The sequence below is a fragment of the Gossypium hirsutum genome, chromosome A04, assembly GCF_007990345.1.
Source record: "Gossypium hirsutum isolate 1008001.06 chromosome A04, Gossypium_hirsutum_v2.1, whole genome shotgun sequence".
Taxonomy (NCBI): Eukaryota; Viridiplantae; Streptophyta; class Magnoliopsida; order Malvales; family Malvaceae; genus Gossypium; species Gossypium hirsutum.
In genome coordinates, this window is record NC_053427.1 from 62,161,799 (window position 1) to 62,170,853 (window position 9,055).

A 9,055-nucleotide genomic window follows, 5' to 3' on the forward strand; every position below is an offset into this window, starting at 1 on the left:
GCCATGCCAAAACTGTAGGATATACTGACTTATGCCACATGACCAAGTCACATGCCTGTGTGTTGAGCCGTGTGGAGCATACTAACTTGGTTTCTAATTAAACACCAGGGGACACACGGCCGTGTCACCTAATCGTGTGTCACACACAGCTGAGACACATGCCCGGGTGTGTCTCAGCCCGTGTGGACAAAAATAGGCTATTTACCAAGCCATCTTGCTCACCCAAATTTGCCTTCATCTACACATCAAATGGCATATAACATAGTATAAATAGGTATTCTAACCAATCTCAATCAAGCCTAAAATCATGCTATACTAATATTAACATCCACAGAACACAATTATCACAATTAACCACTCAATTTCATAGCTATTTTACATTAACAAATCATCTATGTAGTCACTTTCAATTATGCATCACTTCACCTAAAACCACAAGCATATCAATCTCAAATTTCAACCATTTGGTACTCCAAATACCAACTCACAATAAACATTTATATAGCAATTATACAAAACATATCAAAAGACCATTTGCACGCATATATATACAACACCAAACATGCCAAAATAAGCCAAATTACATGGCTATACACATAACCAAGCATTCATCATTTACAAGCCAAATTAAATGGCTAAATTCATTACCAAACTATAAACCAAATTAATCATAACTCCTATACATGCCATATAACCAAATACATAAGTTCAAAAGTACCAAAATGATAGCTTGATAGTGTGATGAGATCTCCGATGACTCCTAAATCTGAGCAGACTTCGAAAAGTAAACAAAGTAAGCTATAAAGCTTAGTAAGCTCGTATGCTTAAAGTAAAACTTACCATATATACACAATTTAAGCAATTAACATATCATAACATAACTCATATTGATCCGCATTTAAGCAATTAACATATCATAACATAACTCATATTGATCCGCAAACCTATCACATATTCATTCACAAGGTTAGATATGAATTTCACAATTTTCTTCGATTCAATGCTTGTATGGTTCATGTACATACTTGTACTAATTCATATCAATATCATACTCTTCCATATACTTGATATACCCGTTGAACCATTTAGAATAATATCAGATACTTGTGAATCTCGCACCCTAAGTGCCAATACATAGCTGAAGCTATCCCAATCACATATCTCATATAATGCTCACTATCGAGCCATCAACGGGTCTGCTCACACAAGCTGAAGGTCAGAACCTAGCTACATGGTGCTGCTCACAGAAGCTGATAAGAATCCACAACACATGCAGGATAACTCAGCCACCGTTAGGACGTACGGACTAGCACCCAAACACATAACCCCTAATGACATGTCATGCGTATCCTAATCTATTTCTAAGGTTCAACCGGGATTTCAAATTGTCAAATCTTTGTCGAACATATCTGTAATGTAATATTCACAATTATTTCAATAATAAAGCATTTAAAACACAATTATATTAATGGTTATTAACATACAAACTTACCTCGATTCACAAAAACGCCGAAATGGATCGACTAGTCCAATACTTTGTTTTTCCCCCAATCTAGATCCGAACTTCATTTTTCTTGATCTTTATAATATCAAATTTAACTTATTCAATTATCATTCAATTCAATTTAGTCCAAAAATCATATTATGGAAAAATTACACTTTTGCTCCTAATATTTCAACATCTTTACAATTCAGTCCCTAGCTCACAAAAATACAAATTCATGCAATTAAGTCCCTACCCATGCTAACTGAATTTTCCTTATTATCATAGTAGGCCATATTTTTCATTATTTAACACATTTACCACATAATTTTCATTTTTCACAAATAAATCCCTAATTTGTAATTTCACCCAAAATCTTGTTTATTTAACAACCATTCGTTTTCTATGATCAAACATCAAAATGCACACATATTCATCAATGGTAAAAAAAATAAACATTTAATATTTTTGCAAATTAGTCCATGGGCTAGCTAGATTAAGCTACAACGACTCCAAAAACATAGAAATCTTTAAAAATGGGACAAAAATCATACCAATTTGACAATGATGAAAATGGCCGAAACTTCAAGCTCAAAAATGGCTAGGTTTTCTTCTACATTCGGTGGAGATATGAAAATAAATATGAAAACTTTGTTTTGGTTTTATTTAATTAAGCATTATTTGTTATTTTCCTAAATTAACCTTTAAAACACTTATTAATTACACAAAATACCAAGCCATTATCATCCACTAACTCATAAATGGGCTAATTACCACTTAATGACCTCTACTTTAAAGTTCTATAGCTATTAGACACCTTTAGCTAATAGAACACAAGTTTTGCACATTACGCGATTTAGTCCTTATTATCGAATTGAATATTCAAACGATAAAATTTCTTAACGAAATTTTCACACAATCATATTATCATGCTGTAGAAATTAAAATAAATAATAAAATAAATATTTTGACCTCAGATTTTTGATCTCGAAACCACTATTTTGATTTGACTAAATACGAGTTGTTACAGCTAATAATGATTAAATGCCTTCATTTAATCAATCTATAACCTTTACCCAACAACTATGTCAAAACAACAAACTAGTTTACACTTAATTACACTGATGCTTCCCAATTTGTGAGTTTTGAATGTCCAATCAACCAAGAACATTTTCCCTAATTGTCATGGGTTTAATAGCTAATTATGAGGGTTCAAAGACTCAAATTAAGGCTGAAATTAAATGGACAAAATTCAAGAAACAAAATATCCCCCTTTTCCCACACCTAGGCACATGCACCCCCACCCATGGTGGCTAAAATTCGGGCTGAATTTTAAAACAATTTGAGATCTAATTAAAAGTTGTAAAAATACCTTTAAAAAATTTAAAATCCCAAAATTCCATATCTGGAAATTTAGGTTTTTAAATTGCAAGATTACGCATGAAATTAAAAGAAAAAGAGATCTTACACAAGCTAATGGAGATGGGCGGCAATGGCACTTTCTCGGCAAGGTTGGAATTGATCTTGGAGACTCAAGATTTCAATTTTGAGGTTGTTCTAATTGAAGAAAAATGGCAGCAAGGTAGGGATGGAGATAGTGCTCAATTTTGAAGACAACAGAAAGAAAAATCAAAGGTGAATGGTGGTGATAGGTACGGTGGCAACAATGGTTAAAGAAGGAGAAGAGAAAAAACAATAAAGATCAAAAGAGGAAGAGGAGGTTAGGGGCAGCTAAGGTAGAAGAAAAAAGAGTTATAGGCTAATTATTTTGAGTAAAAATTGTATTTATACCTAGGTTTTCTAGGCTTGGGTGACAATACATTAAAAATAATAGAATTTTGACAAAAAAATATTTATTTTGTAAAACATGGGACTTGAACTTGGGACCTCAAACTATCTTTCAAGCTTTCAAATTTAATGATGAACCATTGGGTCAATTCTCTACTTATGATATTTTTCTACATTTTTATTAAGTTAAATTTTGGGATGTTACAATACACCAATTGACCATATCAAAATTAACCATTTCTAGCATTAATTATCCATATAATCATATAATATACAAAATCGACTCACAACCTAGGTACTTGCCATATATCGAAACAAAAAAGGGCTATACAAACATTGTTGAGTTGAGGATCAATGGTCAGATGTTGAATCACACTTCAAAACTTTGAGATTTACATAAACTTGCGCACGGAGTAAACAAATCGTATTCTGAGTGATAAAGCTCAGTGGTACTTCCATGATTCATGTCAATATAACATAAGTATTAATCAAATGCATTTAACCAATTCAAGTTCAATCTTTAGTCATATCACATACACATTAATGCCAAAAGCGTCTAATATCATGTGAAATATGCATAAACCATTTTGTACATCAATTCATTTGATATTAACATTTAAACTTATCATATCATGTCATTCAACATTACAATAAAATACACAAAATCATACCATTTTTCAAGTGCCAATTCTTATACCATTTAAACATTCAAAACCATTTATGTATCAAACACGTATACCTTTGACATTAAGCTATTCAATTTTCATGTTTAATAAATACCATTTAACCATTTAACTTACCATTTGAATCTCTTTCTAGAGTCTATTGACTCATTTGTATTCAATTCAACCCTCAAAGCTCAACTCTAAATGGATCACATTATCTTTTATATAATTTCTTATCATGAATTACATATATGCACTCATATGGTTCCATATTATCACATCATTTCATATACTATTATCAATTCACAATTTTATACCATTTCAATTCAAATCATACATTATAATAGTTTACCAAAATTTAGTTTATTTCATTTACTGTTTTCTAGTTTTGATTTCAATATTTCATCCAATCAAACCCTAGTAAAATAGACTTGGATACATAGGTGAACTACACCACACCAAGATAGCTCATATAAGCAAAACTACACCACACTAAAGCACAAAAATGCCAAGCTAGCATGCATCAAATGCATATTCATATGCAAATACATCCCTCCACCACACCAAGGTCTTCATAGAGACAAATAATACTCAATGATGCGCAATAAATGTTGGATATCAATATAATTTGTCATAATTTCTATATCATCAAATATATCGTATAAGCACGCATAAGACTCTATTGACATGTCAATCGTATCCTAACATTTTACTAAGTACACATTGGCCTTATATATTCATATTTTCATTATTAAACCATGTAATCATTTACATTTACCTGTCATATCCTGTAAATGGTCACATTTATATTTTCATACCTTGTACACTATACTATCACACAACAATCATTTATCTCATTTCATTTTAATGCAATCTAATTAATATATAACTTCACATTCAATTTCAAAATCACTTTTCAATTCATCATCGATACAAAATATCTCATATCATATAGAATGCTTCAATCTATTATTAATTTACAAATAATGTCCCACTAAATCAACTACTTTTCATTTTATTCAATTTAGTCCACTATCTCGATAACCAATATCAATCACAACAAGTCATTCATATGATAATTATTAATTCACCTTGATACTCAATCATGAAATATAACATGAATATGCAAACTCTCGCTTTTCCTTTCCCTCTCAAGAGCCTGGCAGCATCTTTCACTACAATAGATAAATCAATAAATAAAACAATATTAGATTTCATTCAATCCACATCCAAAAACAAAGTCACACGTAATTTTCAATTTATTCAATTTAGTCCTTAAACTCTAAATAAGCATAGCTTTCGATATTAGCTTTGGATCAAAATCTGATTTCACATTCTATCATTAAGGACCTTATACTTCTATTCCTAGCATAATTTCATGAAATTTTTTTAATTTATTCAATTTGGTCCCGAATGTAACAAAGTTAACTATCAAGCTTTTTAAGCTTTACAATCTAGTCTTTTTCATGATCTAAGCTTAATATCTATCAAATTTAAGCCTAATTCATCAATTTATCCACAATGGAAACTTGTTTAAACTTTAACAATTGATCAAATTGGTAAATGGGCATAAATCAAGCTCTCATGACCATAAATCCAAAAATAATTCATGAATTTAGCTTCGTTACCTTGATTTTTGGCTTGGTCGAATCTATGATTCAATAATGGAGTTCTTTTTTTTTTCTTCGGGTAGTGGAAGAGGATGAGTTCTCATCTTTAATTTCATTATTTCACTATATATATATATATTATAATTAACCTTAAGTAATTAGATTAATTAATGTTTATTATATTATTCTAATTATTAATTCAAACTAAATGGCATAATCATTACCATCCACCAACTGCAAAAAACAATGGTTTATTAACCATTTAGGCCTTTTGAATAAATTTCATCTAGGTCCCTAAGTCTTTTCTTAATTAAAACTCTATAGCAGAAAGGATTTTTATAATTAAATATCTACGCTTTAATTAACTATTTTTCGGTTAAATTGCTTAACCAAAATTTATTATATTTTTATATTAATTTCGTGAATAATCATATTTTATATTTATGGGCTCGATTTACAAAATGAGGTTCTGCACCACTAGAATTCGAGTCGTTAAACCTGCACAGACGAAGAGATATTCAACCCTGGACATGAAACCATAATTAGGGTTGATAATGAAGAGGAAGCTGAAACTAATGATGACTGTATTATTTTTTGAACCCAATGTCATTCCTACTGAACTAGAAGGAGTGAATTTGCTAGTGAAGATTTAAAAAATGCTAGAGGAACCCAACCAGATTTTACGTGATATGAACTTTCACCCCTACATGCTTAATGTCTACATTGACGATAAAGATTGGTTAGAATTTTCATAGAATACTGGGTCGTACAAGTTCTTCTAAAAATTTTAGTAATTTACAAGTTGGAATGGATTTTTCCTCCAAAGATGCTATTACTGTTGCGGTGAAGCAGTATAACATAAAGCATGGAGTCAATTTCCATGTTACAAAATCGCAAGCCAAAAAATATGAGGCAAAGTGTGCAATGTGTGACAATAGATGTCTATGAAAAATCATTACATCTGTGAAGAATATGGGGTTAACATGACATTCCACATACTTGTGTTGTTGGAGGTATGCCACAAAATCATCCAGAAATTGGATTTTGACATTATCTCTAACATTGCTTACCTATGGTGAAATACTTGTGTTGCTATAGGCATTTCACAAGATTATTCGAAATTGGATTTTGACCTTATCTCTGATATTGTCTTACCTATGGTGAAAGCGAATCCAAGGATTCTCGTATCAGTTTTGATTACTAATATTCGTAGTGAGTACAATTACATCGTGTTGTACTACAAGGAAAGGGTTACAAAATAGAAGGTAATGAAAAATATGCATAACAGTTGAGATAAATCATATAATAATTTATGGCAATGGTTACATGTAATGAATCAGTACGTCCCAAGTACCGTCATTGATCTGTAAACATAACATGTGTATTATGGAAATCTAATGGTCGAAGGTAAAAAAAAATTCATCAAATTTTTTTGCATATTCAAACCATGTATTGAAGCATTTTGGTATTGTAAGTCATTAGTCCAAATTGACGACACATTCATGTACAGGAGATATAAGCATCACTTATGGTTGGATGTTGCACAGGACGGTAATTGAAAAACCTGCCAATAGCTTTTACAATTGCTAAACAAGAAATCATTGATCTTGAGACTTCTCCTTGACTAACTTGAGAAGGCATGTTGTGTCGCAACTCGATATATGCATCATTTCTGATAGGGTACTTAGAATACAAGCTGCGATTAATCGACATGGAAGCTTATGATATTGTGCACACTATAGGTATTGTATACGTCATATCGAGTCAACTTACATAAGCCAATTTCACAAGGATGATAAGTGAAAATATGTTATTAACATAGTCGTGTAGTAAATATTATTTTCTATATAATTCTTTTGCACGTTGTTTGCATTCATGGATTTATTCTTTATTTTCTTCGATAGGATAAGAGCTCATCCAACATTGATTTCATGAATTGTTGGAGAATTAGCGTGCAATAAACAAATTTGGTACTAAATACATTGATAGGATACCCAAGGAACAATAGACTCAACTATATGATAGAGGTCCACGATACAGGCATATGACAATGAACCTAGCGGAATGCATAAATTTTGTATTGAAAGGGATGTATTATTTGTTGGTAATGTTGATGGTCAAAGAAACATATTTCCACTTATTAGCTTTGTTTCCATAGCAGAAGGAAATATATGTTGGATAGATAAAGGGCAAACACATTTGGTTTAAGGAAGTGAGGAAAGATATGGCAGAAAATGCACAAAGAGCGAACTCTATGTCTTTAGTGTGTCACTCCCATCCAAATGAAATACTTCGGGTTACGGAGTTTTATAGACTCGACGAAGGTATTATCGGAGGATCATGTCTTGTATACCTAAAATAAAGGACTTGCGATTGTAGGAGATTTCAAGCACTTCGTTTTCCATTCGCACATGCAATTGTTGCATGTGCCTTGACACATTTGGATTGCATGAGGTATGTTGATGAAGTGTACAAACTAAAACATATATATAAAGTATGGAAGCCTAAATTCTCACAGATCCCAAATGAAAGTATATGGTCGCCTATTTAGAGCACTCCGTTTGAATTGTTATCGAATATTGAGTTGCGTCGTAAGCCAAAAAAGGTTGACTGAAATCTAGTCGAATATGCAACAGCATGAATATTCGGGAGAAAATAGACCAACCGAGGTTAAACAGTTTTTGTAAGAACCTAGGACACAGAAATAAAACATGTCCATATTTGGCGGCAGCATTGAGCTGAGGATCAAATTAAAAAAATTATTCATTTTTTTGATAAACATATAAAAAATTATTTTTATGAAATTTAAGTAAGTAGATTATTGATATAAAAATACAATACAATACAAAAAAAACAATTTATTCATTTTTTAAAACATACAAAAATAAACAAAAAAATTTGATAAACTGTAAATAAGTAGATTATTGATGAAAAAATAAAATACAGTACAATATAAATTAAAAGTCAACAAACTAAATGATGATGTACATAACAAAATTTTAAAATAAAAAATCAACTCCATTGTTAGGTCGAATGTGTGTCACAACTTAGTGGGTGTCAATTTCGAGAAGGTTTTCGTCGTAATTAATTATTATTTGTTTTTGTCTTTTCAAGGATGCCATTGATCCGATAGACTATTGATTAAATGTCCTAAGTTCTCTCCATCTTTTTTTCATTTTTAAAATTTGTTAGATCGATATTGGAAAATTTTCTCTCAAAAATTTCTCCATCTTTATATTTTCTTGGCATCCAAAAACTCTCTATTCCTTCAGTTTCGCAAGAAAATCACTCTTTTTTCAATTTCTTAATTAAACTTAGCTTGTTTTTGCTCAATTTGTACAAATTCCTAGAGGTTTTTGAATTAAAGGTAAATCTATTTTTTTCTTATTTATTAAATTGTTATTAGGTATTTTTAATTTGAATTTTCATATATCTAAACAAAAAACTTAAAGATCTATGGTTTTAAAGCTATCTCTTGCATGGAAAATGGTGAATGAAGAAATAAAGAG